The sequence below is a fragment of the Cydia pomonella genome, chromosome 26, assembly GCF_033807575.1.
Source record: "Cydia pomonella isolate Wapato2018A chromosome 26, ilCydPomo1, whole genome shotgun sequence".
Taxonomy (NCBI): domain Eukaryota; kingdom Metazoa; phylum Arthropoda; class Insecta; order Lepidoptera; family Tortricidae; genus Cydia; species Cydia pomonella.
Window position 1 is genome coordinate 1,115,454 of NC_084728.1, and position 11,582 is coordinate 1,127,035.

An 11,582-nucleotide genomic window follows, 5' to 3' on the forward strand; every position below is an offset into this window, starting at 1 on the left:
CAGAAATAAAAATCGCAAACCGTAAGAATTCATCGTCTCTATGCAAGCACCCTGCATCTACGTAATAAAATAATTTTCATTTATAAAAAGTTGGAATTGACTTGACTTGTCCGTATACCACAGTTTGGGCCTTTTGGCATTGCCAATGCGTAAATATTTTAAACATAAAGGTGTACCCATTCTGAACACGCACTCCAACGCCTTGATAATAGAGGCGACTGTACAAGTTATAAATATATATTGTCTACTATTTACAATAAAGTGAACAGGACAGGTCAAGTCATATGAGAATATTGTTTAATTACAATTATTTACCCCTTTAACTAACGAAACGCCCTCTGCAAAAATTACATGCAGTGTGTTTTGAAACCCTTAGACACATAGTACAGTCACGTCTGAAAATATCGATACGAAAAAAGTCCCAAAAATATGTATACACGACTTTATTGCCTATATATTATTGTGTATACATATTTTTGACACTTTTTCGTATCGATATTTTTAGACGTGACTGTACATAGTGAATATTTATAAGTCAAACTGAACTAATTTTACAATGGCACCAAGACCAAGCCCAACATCGTAAAAAAATATCACATATTTTATCGCGAATTCGCGGCCAGTCCCCACAGACGCCTATGCAATCACTTATAGACCGTGGGTTGGTAAGGCCCGACAGATTGTAACCGCGCATTCCTGAGGTCATAACACACATAAAAACGTTATTATAAATTTTGGTCACATTCGGCATTTTTTTTTGCGTTTTCTGCACACGATACGTCATTTATTTTTACATCTTTCACTATTTCTCCTTTGCCGTGCCGTTGTGACGTTCGTACACAAAAAGACATCGAGGTGTGCAAGATTTGTAGTATGTTTTTCTATGTATTTGTGTCGTCATTACAGATTGGATTTTGTATGTAGTGGATGAAAAGTGCGACTGTGTGCACGTTTCCCCCCGTAAAAAATGGCAGAGCGATTTGTACGGTAAGATATCGTTAGGGCTGTTGCTCGAAGTTGACAGGCAATCTTGTACATGAAAAATTATCAGTTTGATCTACAAATTTACCTCAGTTTAAGGGTTGATACATCACTATGTCCGTTGCATCCCCTTCTAAGTATATGACAAAGAACAAGGACGGGTTTATTTAACTACATTTATACATAGCAGAGGGTACCGCTTTTTATATTTAGAAGATAATAAAATAAGAAACGTATTTTACGCCAGAGAATATAGCAAACAGAAAGTATCCGAAGCCCGTACGGTCAGGGAATTTAAGTGGTTTCATATTATAACTCCAGATAGGTTATAGGCGTTCCAAAATTTAAGCACTTAATTTGTACAGTTGCTCTCAAGAACCAACGCCCACCAAAGGCATGACACGGCAAGGGATCCATAGGAATATTTTCGAGACATACTTAGGCGTACCGAGATGTCTCGGGTGTGCCGAGGCGTCCTCAGGCATGCCTAGGTGTGCTTGGGAATGCGAGGCGTTCTCAAGTTGTTCGGGTTATTCCCACTAGTTACCAAGTTGTTACCAGTGGTACTGCTAACTAGTGGGAATAACCCGGATGGTCTTGTAGCAGGATCGCTTGCCCTGCCGTGCCGATAGTGGACGCCGGGCCATAGGCAATCTACAACTGTGCACGTACTAACGAGCCTTCGCAGACAATAGGAAGAGACAAGCCTATGTTCAACAACGAGTGTAACAAAGATGAACGGTATGCGAAAATTAATCAACAAACATTCATTCTGTAATGAAACAATGGAAGTATTTATTGTGCTCCTTGTGTAAGAGTATAACCTATCTATAGTTATATCATATCATTGGGTGCCACGTCTTACTTTGTAACAGTAATAATAATATGATCCCTAGCAACTTTCATATTGTTTGTCACTGTGGTGTGTGGTAAGGTACAGAGTGGTCTTAAATACATAAACGCGGGTCACTCACGTATTAAATTGAAGATTTCTCGACATAAATAATAAATAAATATTAATAATAATAAATATTAACGGATTTTTTTACACAAATTGACTAAGTCCCACAGTAAGCTCAAGAAGGCTTGTGTTGCGGGTACTCAGACAATGATAACTCTATGTTGGTATATAATACTTAAATAAATAGAAGATATCCATAAATTAGGAACAAATATCTATGCTCGGCATAAATTTATTTGAATTAAATTATAAAGAAAAAAATATTTATATATAAATAAATGCCATCCAACCATGCCAGGACCACCGGCTTCATAGGCAGGGTCACCGACTACGCCAGATCGGTTCTCAAACACTCCATAATGAGTGGCTTTAACGGGCGCATGCGTTGGCGGACCAACGCAGACTGCGGGCTGCAGCTCTCCGCGAACGATAGACAACGTGTCGAACAATTGAGTGCTATATATTCTATTTTAAAATTGAGTGATCAGTTTTAATATGTTTATTACATCTGCGTCTCACGGAACTCGGACGTTTTGTTATTAAAAAGGTACAGAGTGACGCGGATATCAAATCCCTCGACTGTACGAAACTATTACTAATACGACCAATAAAGATACTATACGCGTCTTAGTATTATTTTGTCGACGATACACGACACTGGCGTCGACATTTTCGAATATTTGGAGAATCTCGACAGAATCCTTAAAACGTTGACCAACTATCCTGCTTGAAATAAAAAAAAATATCTACTAATTTACTCCGCCTAATATAAATTATTTTAAAAGTTTCTGCAAAACCTTGATAGAATTAATTTTGGTAAATGTTAAATAATCCTAAATTAATTTTTAATTGAAATATACCATTCAGCAGAAAGAAACATTTTCAAAATAAATGGTAATAAAATAATAGTGTTGTACAATGTAGCGGTAGTAATAATAATTTACTTAGAACACGCAATGTTAGGTCAAAATATTAACCACACATTTTTTTGGGATGTTAAAAGATCACAATTCTTAGGAAGTCACTTTTCTACATGATATTCCTAAATACGTATGTGTCGGTGGTACGGATCTCTATTGGTAAAGTATACAAAACTGTTTCGTCCTAAACAAATAGCTAGTCCCGCAAAAACGTATATAAATGATGTCACTCTGATTCCACAACCACATATGCCAGACGCCAGGACAGGAAGGACAGGACGCATTATATACTTAGTTAAGGCTAAACTTAGTTAACACAATCTCCAAATATAGAGATTATAACTGAGTGCAGACTGTACCTCAACAAAAACTGAAATAAACAGATTAATTTTTTTTTTTTTTTTAAGTCATACCTATGTGTCGTTTCCAAGCAAAAAGTTCCTCTTTGTCGCTTGCTATATGGACGCTTTCACAGGTTATTCTTATAAAGATACAAGAAAATCTCCTCCTCATGGTAAACGATAATGTGGGACCTTTGGCTAGACTTCGACACATATAAAGAATCCTAAAACAAACTGATTAGACGGGATTTTATACCTAAATTGTATACCTTTTTCGAGATTGGTTCTTCGAATAAAATGTTGTTCCGTTTTTAATAAAGTAAGAAAGATGAAAGCTTATAAAATACCTACAATATAAACTAATGAAAACGATTATAATGCTAAGTATCATTTTTAATTTGCTTATCAATTTGTTTAGTTAATATTAATTCTTCAATCGCATGAAAGCATACTTCATTGTTTTTAACTAAATTATAGAAATCAAAATTACTTATAACTTTCCATTAAGATCGTGCATTTGCGTGTTAGAACCCAGAACAGTTTTTTTCTAAAGTAAATTAACAATCAAACGCGCGATACAATGCTTTTTACCTCGTATACCAGTTAAATAAATTACTGCTAATGATTTAAAGCTATGAAGACTCACATGTAGGCAGCAGCAAAAGTAGCAAAGCGTTAAAAGTGTTTAAAATAATTTACACACGCATAACGTAAAGGTGAATCCACATCGCAGTTAACTTTTGCGATCGGGGAAAATTTGTTATGTTACCGTGTTGTCCAGTGTTGCTCTACAGGGCTGTGTGGATGCACCTTAACCCTTTTCCAGGCATTTATCCACCACATACGCGCAAATAGATTTACAGCTTCCTCCTCCGATGTTGGGTTCAGATTAGATAGATCTTTCCGTAATTGGCTACTTGACTGTTTTTTGTAAATAATGTCAAACGATCTTGATTTTCCTGAGGATCAAATATCTATATGGGACTCATGGCATTTAAGCAATACAAAGGTCAGAAATGAGAGTTAAAGTCTGACGCCCGCACTCGACGATTGAAACGCCTCTAACAAAATGATAAGGTGATGTGACGTCACATCATATAAGTCTGTCCTAAATGTATGGAAGATCAAGGAAATTGCCATTTTGACCCTGAAATATTGCGTTTATGTGTATAGTTGTCATACAATTTATTTTTCATTAAAATGTAAGGAATCGAATGGTACCGTTTTCTTTTCTATTTTTGAAAAACAAAAAAAAAATTTTTTTGAGACTTCGGAGCCTTGTATTTTTTTATAATCTCAATATAATTTTTTAAATTCCACTTTTTTTATAATGGATGGCTCATTTTCTATCCATTTAATTAAATTTTGTTATAATATTCAACATGTGTCAAGTACCCAATTGTGACTTGTTTTCAAATGAATCATCAAAGATAATCATCAAGTATGGATTTTTTGAAAATCTTGCTTTTTTGCATAGAAAACTGGTACCAGGTTCATGCCAAATTTCATGACATTTAAAGGTCGTTTTAAAGTGAAAGCGTAATTTAAATTGTATGACGGTCGGACCGTCTTTGTGGCGACAGATTCGTGTGACAACCCTTTATACGGCATAAGGGTATCAGAATTTGTGCAAAATAAAACCCTTTCACTTTGAAACAAAGTACAAAACTGCCTTGTAAAAGCTTAGAAGAGTAGCGTCCGTAAGCGGCACTCTAATTGTATAGATTATTTTGTGTTATTCTTCTTGCATACTTTTGCTGCTATCTTCATGTTTCAACAGAATAGGGACGTTATGACGCTCTAATATTTGATATAAAGTTCATTCACCTAATCCTAAATCTTTTTTTTTTAAACACATCTGAACTTTAAACATTAACCACCTTATTCATAAAACTTTACCGACCTGATTTAGTTTAATTATGTTTTATCCCTTTCTTACAAATACACAAGTCAAAATGACAGATAAGGACAAAGGATTCATAGCTAATTCAGGCCAGTAACGCGTTTATGAATAAAGCCATAAAAGTTTAAGGTTAAGGTCAATAAGCGTGGGATATGGGTATAAGTGTGCTTAGCATTAGGGCCTGTTTATATATTGTCTAGTGTTTATTGCTACTTACGTTTAATGGCAAATTAATTAACTGGCAATAAAATAAACACTATAGTCCTCCTAAATAAACATGGACGTTGTCTATAGTCTATTTTTTTATCCTGTAGACTAAAATGACATTTCATGTGTGGCTAGTTTTTTACGTCTTATAAATAGTGATGTGTTACAACCGGTACTAACCGAAAATAAACTATTGGGAGTTACTTATATAGGCATGTCACACCATTTTAAGGCATTTAGAAAGTTTGTATCCAGGTCTATACACAATATTTCTAATATTTAAAAGCGATTTTATTGTAAGATTAACAGTCACCTCGGAGCTCATAATGCAATTATTAAATGTTTGAGTGGATTAGTAGTGAGTAGATGTTATTTATTGTTTACTTCCTATCATGTACTGAGTAGATTTCATTCATTGTTTATTTTGAATCTAAAATTAATTTAATATTTATCGTTTATTCACAAACCGAAATCAAAGATCAGCACTATTTGTTTTAAGCTGGTCACATTATTTCTACGTTTGACATTTGTGGTTGTCATTTTAGTCTACGGAATAAAAAAATAGACTATAGCATGAGCCCTAATGTGGCTGGCTGGCCGAACTTGCTCTTAAATACTCTATTGCACGCGTGACGATAAAGCTAGTCGAATTTCACCTTTCCATACAAACGGAGTTTCGTTCTCATTTTAAAACTACGTGTTGAATTGTAATGAAACTTATCACATACAATTACATGAGGTATATATAGATATACCTGGCTTAGGCCTGTAATTAGTTTATATAGCTCCAGCTTATAATACAAACGATAATATAGCGAAAACAAGTTTTATATGAATAACTTGACGACCGGTTTGGCCAAGTGGGTAGTGACCCTGCCTACGAAGCTGATGGTCCCGGGTTCAAATCCTGGTAAGGGCATTTATTCGTGTGATGAGCATGGATATTTGTTCCTGAGTCATGGGTGTTTTCTATGTATTTAAGTATTTATAAATATTTATATATTATATATATCGTTGTCTAAGTACCCTCAACACAAGCCTTATTGAGCTTACTGTGGGACTTAGTCAATTTGTGTAATAATGTCCTATAATATTAAAAAAAAAAACTTAAATTGGCTGTATTTTTTTAACAATGTATCTGAAGCTATAAGAACTACTTACATGCTATAGATATACCTTATCGTAAAGTAAGTACAAAGTTTTAGAGCAATCTAGCCAGTCGTTGTAAAATGAGAGCGGAACTACGTTTGTATGGAGAACCGAGTTTGATGCGGACTCTTACCCCCTTATTCATAGACGTGTACTAAAGTTACGATGCGGCTGATCATTGTTTGTCCCTTTCCATCATACCAATACGTCGGAAAGGGACAAACGATGATCAGCAGCATCGTAACTTTGGTACACGTTTATAAATAAGGGGGTATATGTGTAAACAGGCCCCAAAGTGAAGGCCAGAGACACATCCGTATTGACATACTAAACTATGAGTGAACTTATGTAGAATACATTGTAGATATTTTAGATTAGGTTAACAAATAGTATATCAAATGCTGAACGACGAAGCCCTTAAACCTTATACAATAAAATATTGCAAAAACCCCCAACGAATTGTCTATGAGTTACAGCACCAGTTTACGTTTTTTTGTCATTTATAAAGCATCTCTTTCTAACACGTAAGGCTGATAGAGAAGGATGTTTTGCGTGACGTTTAACGCAACAAATGCTCACAATATTGGAAGCTAATATACATAAGTTTATATAAAAACCGACCAGTAAACCATTTTGAAAAAATATTTTATATACAACTTTTTATTACTTGTATTTACCGGCCAGTTAATATATATTTAGATTCATAGTAAGACTAATTTAATCGTAAATACTAAAACAATTCTTTTGTTAGTTAATAATATTAAGAGCCTTATAAAATTAAGAGCATTTTCACTATGTTTAAATCTATAAACCACCCCTAATATTAGTTAATAGGCGGGTCCACACATAACAAACCGCCTCGCGAGGAAGCTTCCGCGCGAGGCAGCCCGGTCTGTGTAGATGTACCTTGCATTGCCTCGGGCGAGGCATGTCTCCACAGACTGAGCTGCCTTGCGCGGCAATTTCCTTGCGAGGCGGCTCGTTCTGTGTGGACCCGTCTAATCAAGTATTTCTTAGCTTAATAAAAGAAGACATTAATAACTGGTAGAATTAACTTTTAACCTTACAAGACCCCAAAAAGTGAAAAACGTTTAGTTCTAAATGAAATAGGTACAACAATATGGTACCTATACGATGTTTGATTTAATACTTCTTATACCGAAATGTAAAGTTGGTAAAATGCTCGATTTTAAACTTTCGTGAGAAATACTAACATTAAGCTTACGGCTTAACTCACGCACCGTGCGACGCGACGCGCAGCAGTACGCGAAGCGCGGTCATCGTGAGCGCTACTCGTACTGTTAATGATTGAAAAAGGAGACTTAGGCTCTCCGAAACATGTCGCTTAAGTGACTAAAACATGTGAGTTAAGCCGTAAAATTAGCTTAAAGTTGGTAAAATTTATTTGACAATAGGCGTATGTACTACACTCTTTATATCAAACATGGGAAATTTTATGTTATTTCTACTCAGAATGACGAGCTCTTTCGACACTGATAGGAGAAAAAAAAATGTTCCTTCCATTCCGTCACCGTCATACAAAGTCTATGAAAAATGGTAACTGGATGAATAAAAATCTTGGGAGACTTTTTCCTCCCATAAGGATCGAAATCGATATATTTTTTATACTACGTCGGTGGCAAACAAGCATACGGCCCACCTGATGGTAAGCAGTCTCCGTAGCCTATGTACTCCAAGAGGAGTTACATGCGCGTTGCCGACCCTAACACTCCGCACCCTCGTTGAGCTCTGGCAACCTCACTCACCGGCAGGAACACAACACTATGAGTAGGGTCTAGTGTTATTTGGCTGCGGTTTTCTGTAAGGTGGAGGTACTTCCCCAGTTAGGCTCTGCTCTAGATAAATAGCATAAAATGTCCCAAATTTGAAACAAAGAGTTACTGTACAGTTCTACAATAATATGTTACACAACGAACGCCGCAAAAATATCTGACACGATCTTATTTGTAGAGCCATAAGGGCGTGTCACATATTTTTACGGCCTTCGAAGCGTGCCATTATATTACTGCAGGTGACTGTACAACTTTAAAAAAATTTTGGATACCAATGTCGCATATACACAACAATGGGTGCCGTTTAAAATCAATCTTTATAGACTAATAACACGAACGCCAGTCGACCAGGGCGTAACCAAAACGCTGTTCATTTCCACAGTCGACATCTAGCGTCTAGTAGTGTATTTATGAGTACCGCTACTTTACACTAGATGTCACAAGTGTCGCGATAGAAAAGCGTATTGCTCAACAATTTACAACTAATATTACAACTCTTCTTCTTCTTCTTCTTTAGCCCTTTGGGTGTAGGCCTCCTTCATTTTATGCCACTCGTCACGGTTCTGTGCGACCTGGAGCCACTTCTTCCCCGCAGTCCTTTTGATGTCGTCGTCCCAACGCATCTGGGGTCTACTTTGAGGACGTTCCTCCCACATGGTCGCCACTCCAGTAGACGTTTGCTCCACGAATCGGTTTTTCGTGCTATATGACCGGCCCATTCCCACTTCAGTATGGCTACGCGTTTTACAACATCGGTGACCTTGCTCTTCTGTCTCAGCCACTCATTCGTTTTACGGTCTCTCAATGTGATCCCAACTAGTTTTCTCTCTAGCGCCCGTTGGACAACGCTTAACTTATGTAGTATGTCCTTGGTGAAGACCCAGGTTTCGGCTCCATAAGTGAGTGAGTGAGTGTTTCTCCTGAGGATGCCTCGTAGAGAGGCGAAACACGTGTCGAGTTTTGTACTTTTGGTGGTGGGTTGTTATATTTATTTGCGTATTTATTTTGCGGTGGGAGGGTGGGAACATTAATTGCATGTAAAAATACGCAAGTAAGTATAACGGGTTAGCACTGATTGACTAACACGTTATTTTCTCGCGGATTAGCAAAGTAATATGTCTTGTTTTAATTAGGATACATTGGTCAAATATGCGGGCTTTTTGTTCGGCTTTAAATTTCATTTTGAAGGCAAACTCTAAATTCGAATAGGCTGCCCAGGCTAGATAATATTACAACAAGGAGTTGAAAATAGTTCCGGTTAATCAGGTTATAATATTAGCTGAAAATTGTTGAGCATTACACTTTTCGTTCGTCGCGACATCTAGCGTCAAGTAGCAGTACTGATAAATCCGCTACTAGACGCCAGATGTCGACTATGAAAATAAGAAGCGTTTTGGTTATGCTCTAAACAAAGGGATTAGAGGTCTACCCCCTTATTCATAAACGTGTGCTAAAGTTGACAAGCCGGTAACAATCGTTTGTCCCTTTCCATCATACCAATACGTCGGAAAGGGACAAACGATTGTTAGCGGCTTGTCAACTTTAGTACACGTTTATGAATAAGGGGGCTAGTGTATGTCTTTACGCATTGTAAACACCTAAATTAGTTCAGTTAGCAACAAAGTCGTCCGATTGCCTGCGTACGAGTTTGTATGCTAGGGCATTAGATATCTGTCGGCCTAGCCTAGGTAGCCATCGATATCGCTTCGACGACGAAACGTTTTGTGTCACTCTATCATTCTTCCATATTAGCAAAGAAAATTTGAAATAGAGGTGGATTGTCAAAGAAAAATTTGTAGCCATAGTAAAATTATTGCCAATTTTTTAGAACGCCATTTGACTTTGATCGTTTGTTAAATATCAAAAAGTGGCGTCATCTAATAGATCAAAGGCCAAAAGTATGGCGGCATCGTTTCGAGCGATGGCGCCACAACTTTTAGCCGATGTCCGGTAAGATGGCGCCACTTTTTTTTTCTATCATATAGTATAGTCATCAAACGAGCAGACGAGCCGCCTGATGGGAAGCGGTCATCATCGCCAATGGACATATTTAACAAATTTAACTCATATCAGTGAAAGAATAAGTATCAAAGTCAAACGGTGTCCTAAAAGTTTTAACTATGTGTCGAAAGATGGCAGTAAATTTACTGTGGCTAAAAAGTTTTCTTTGACAGTCTACCTCTATTTCAAATTCTCTTTAGTATTAGCGCGACAGTGATGGTTGCGTTTCGATTGCTACGGAGCGTAAGTGTAAGGCCTGAGTGGACGCTCGAGTTGGGCGTGCAGCGGGGCAGGGCGGGCGGCGTGCATATTAAACAAATGCAAACGTATAGGAGCGGCCGCACTGCACGCTGCTCGCATCACTTGTGTGCCCGACGCCACGCTACACGCCCCGCCGAACGCTCCGCTTCGAGCGTCCACTCAGGCCTTACACTAAGCGATTTGCACATTGGCTACGCGATCTGAACAGCTAACTGTACCTATTAGTTTTCGACGTCGCCGTCGCCTATACACGACAAAGGGTACATTTTAAATTACGAATCACTGGACTATCATGTAACGGTCTAATGGTTTAGTTTTATGAATGATATATTTACACCAAAAGCTGCCTTGTTACTTTTATATATTAAAATACCTATAAGAACCAAAACTCTTAGGTTAGGAAGCTATTCAATTAAGTATATTACATTAATTACATTTACTATGTGCTAAAATTAGCTGTTAGGACACCTAAATCTTGCATTCTAATTACTGATGTGCCGAAGGAAACTTTCTAAAATCGCGAAATTTTCCACATTGGAAAGTTCCGGAAACTTTATATTATTTTGTATGGGGATTGAAAGTTTCCGAAACATAAAATGGAAATTTCTTATAATTCTGTGAAATTTTCAAGAAATCTCCGAGAACTTTTCCTATTTTTTGGAAAGTTTCCGCAACTTGCACATCTGTAATTCTAATCCATTGAGTAATTATTACTATAGCGAAGCCATACCAAACAATGAAATTGTCGCCATCGCAACCTGTACCAGGCGACCAAAACGTCGTAAAATTCGTGGCGCTTACGCGTTTAGATCGCGAGATTCACGCTCCGCTTCTGTGGCTTGTTGTCAAAACAACAACTCATGGCGCAAAATACTGGTTCTCTGTGCCGGTTCTGTACGTAGTAATAATAGTTCAATGTTCTAATTCTACATTTTATATCATTATAGAATTTTTCAGTTATATAATATTAAGGCGGTGGATTTTACGTGTCTATTTCGACACAGTACTGTGACAAAGTACTGCTATGTTTATTTTTAATCATAATTATACTAAATTACAAGAGTT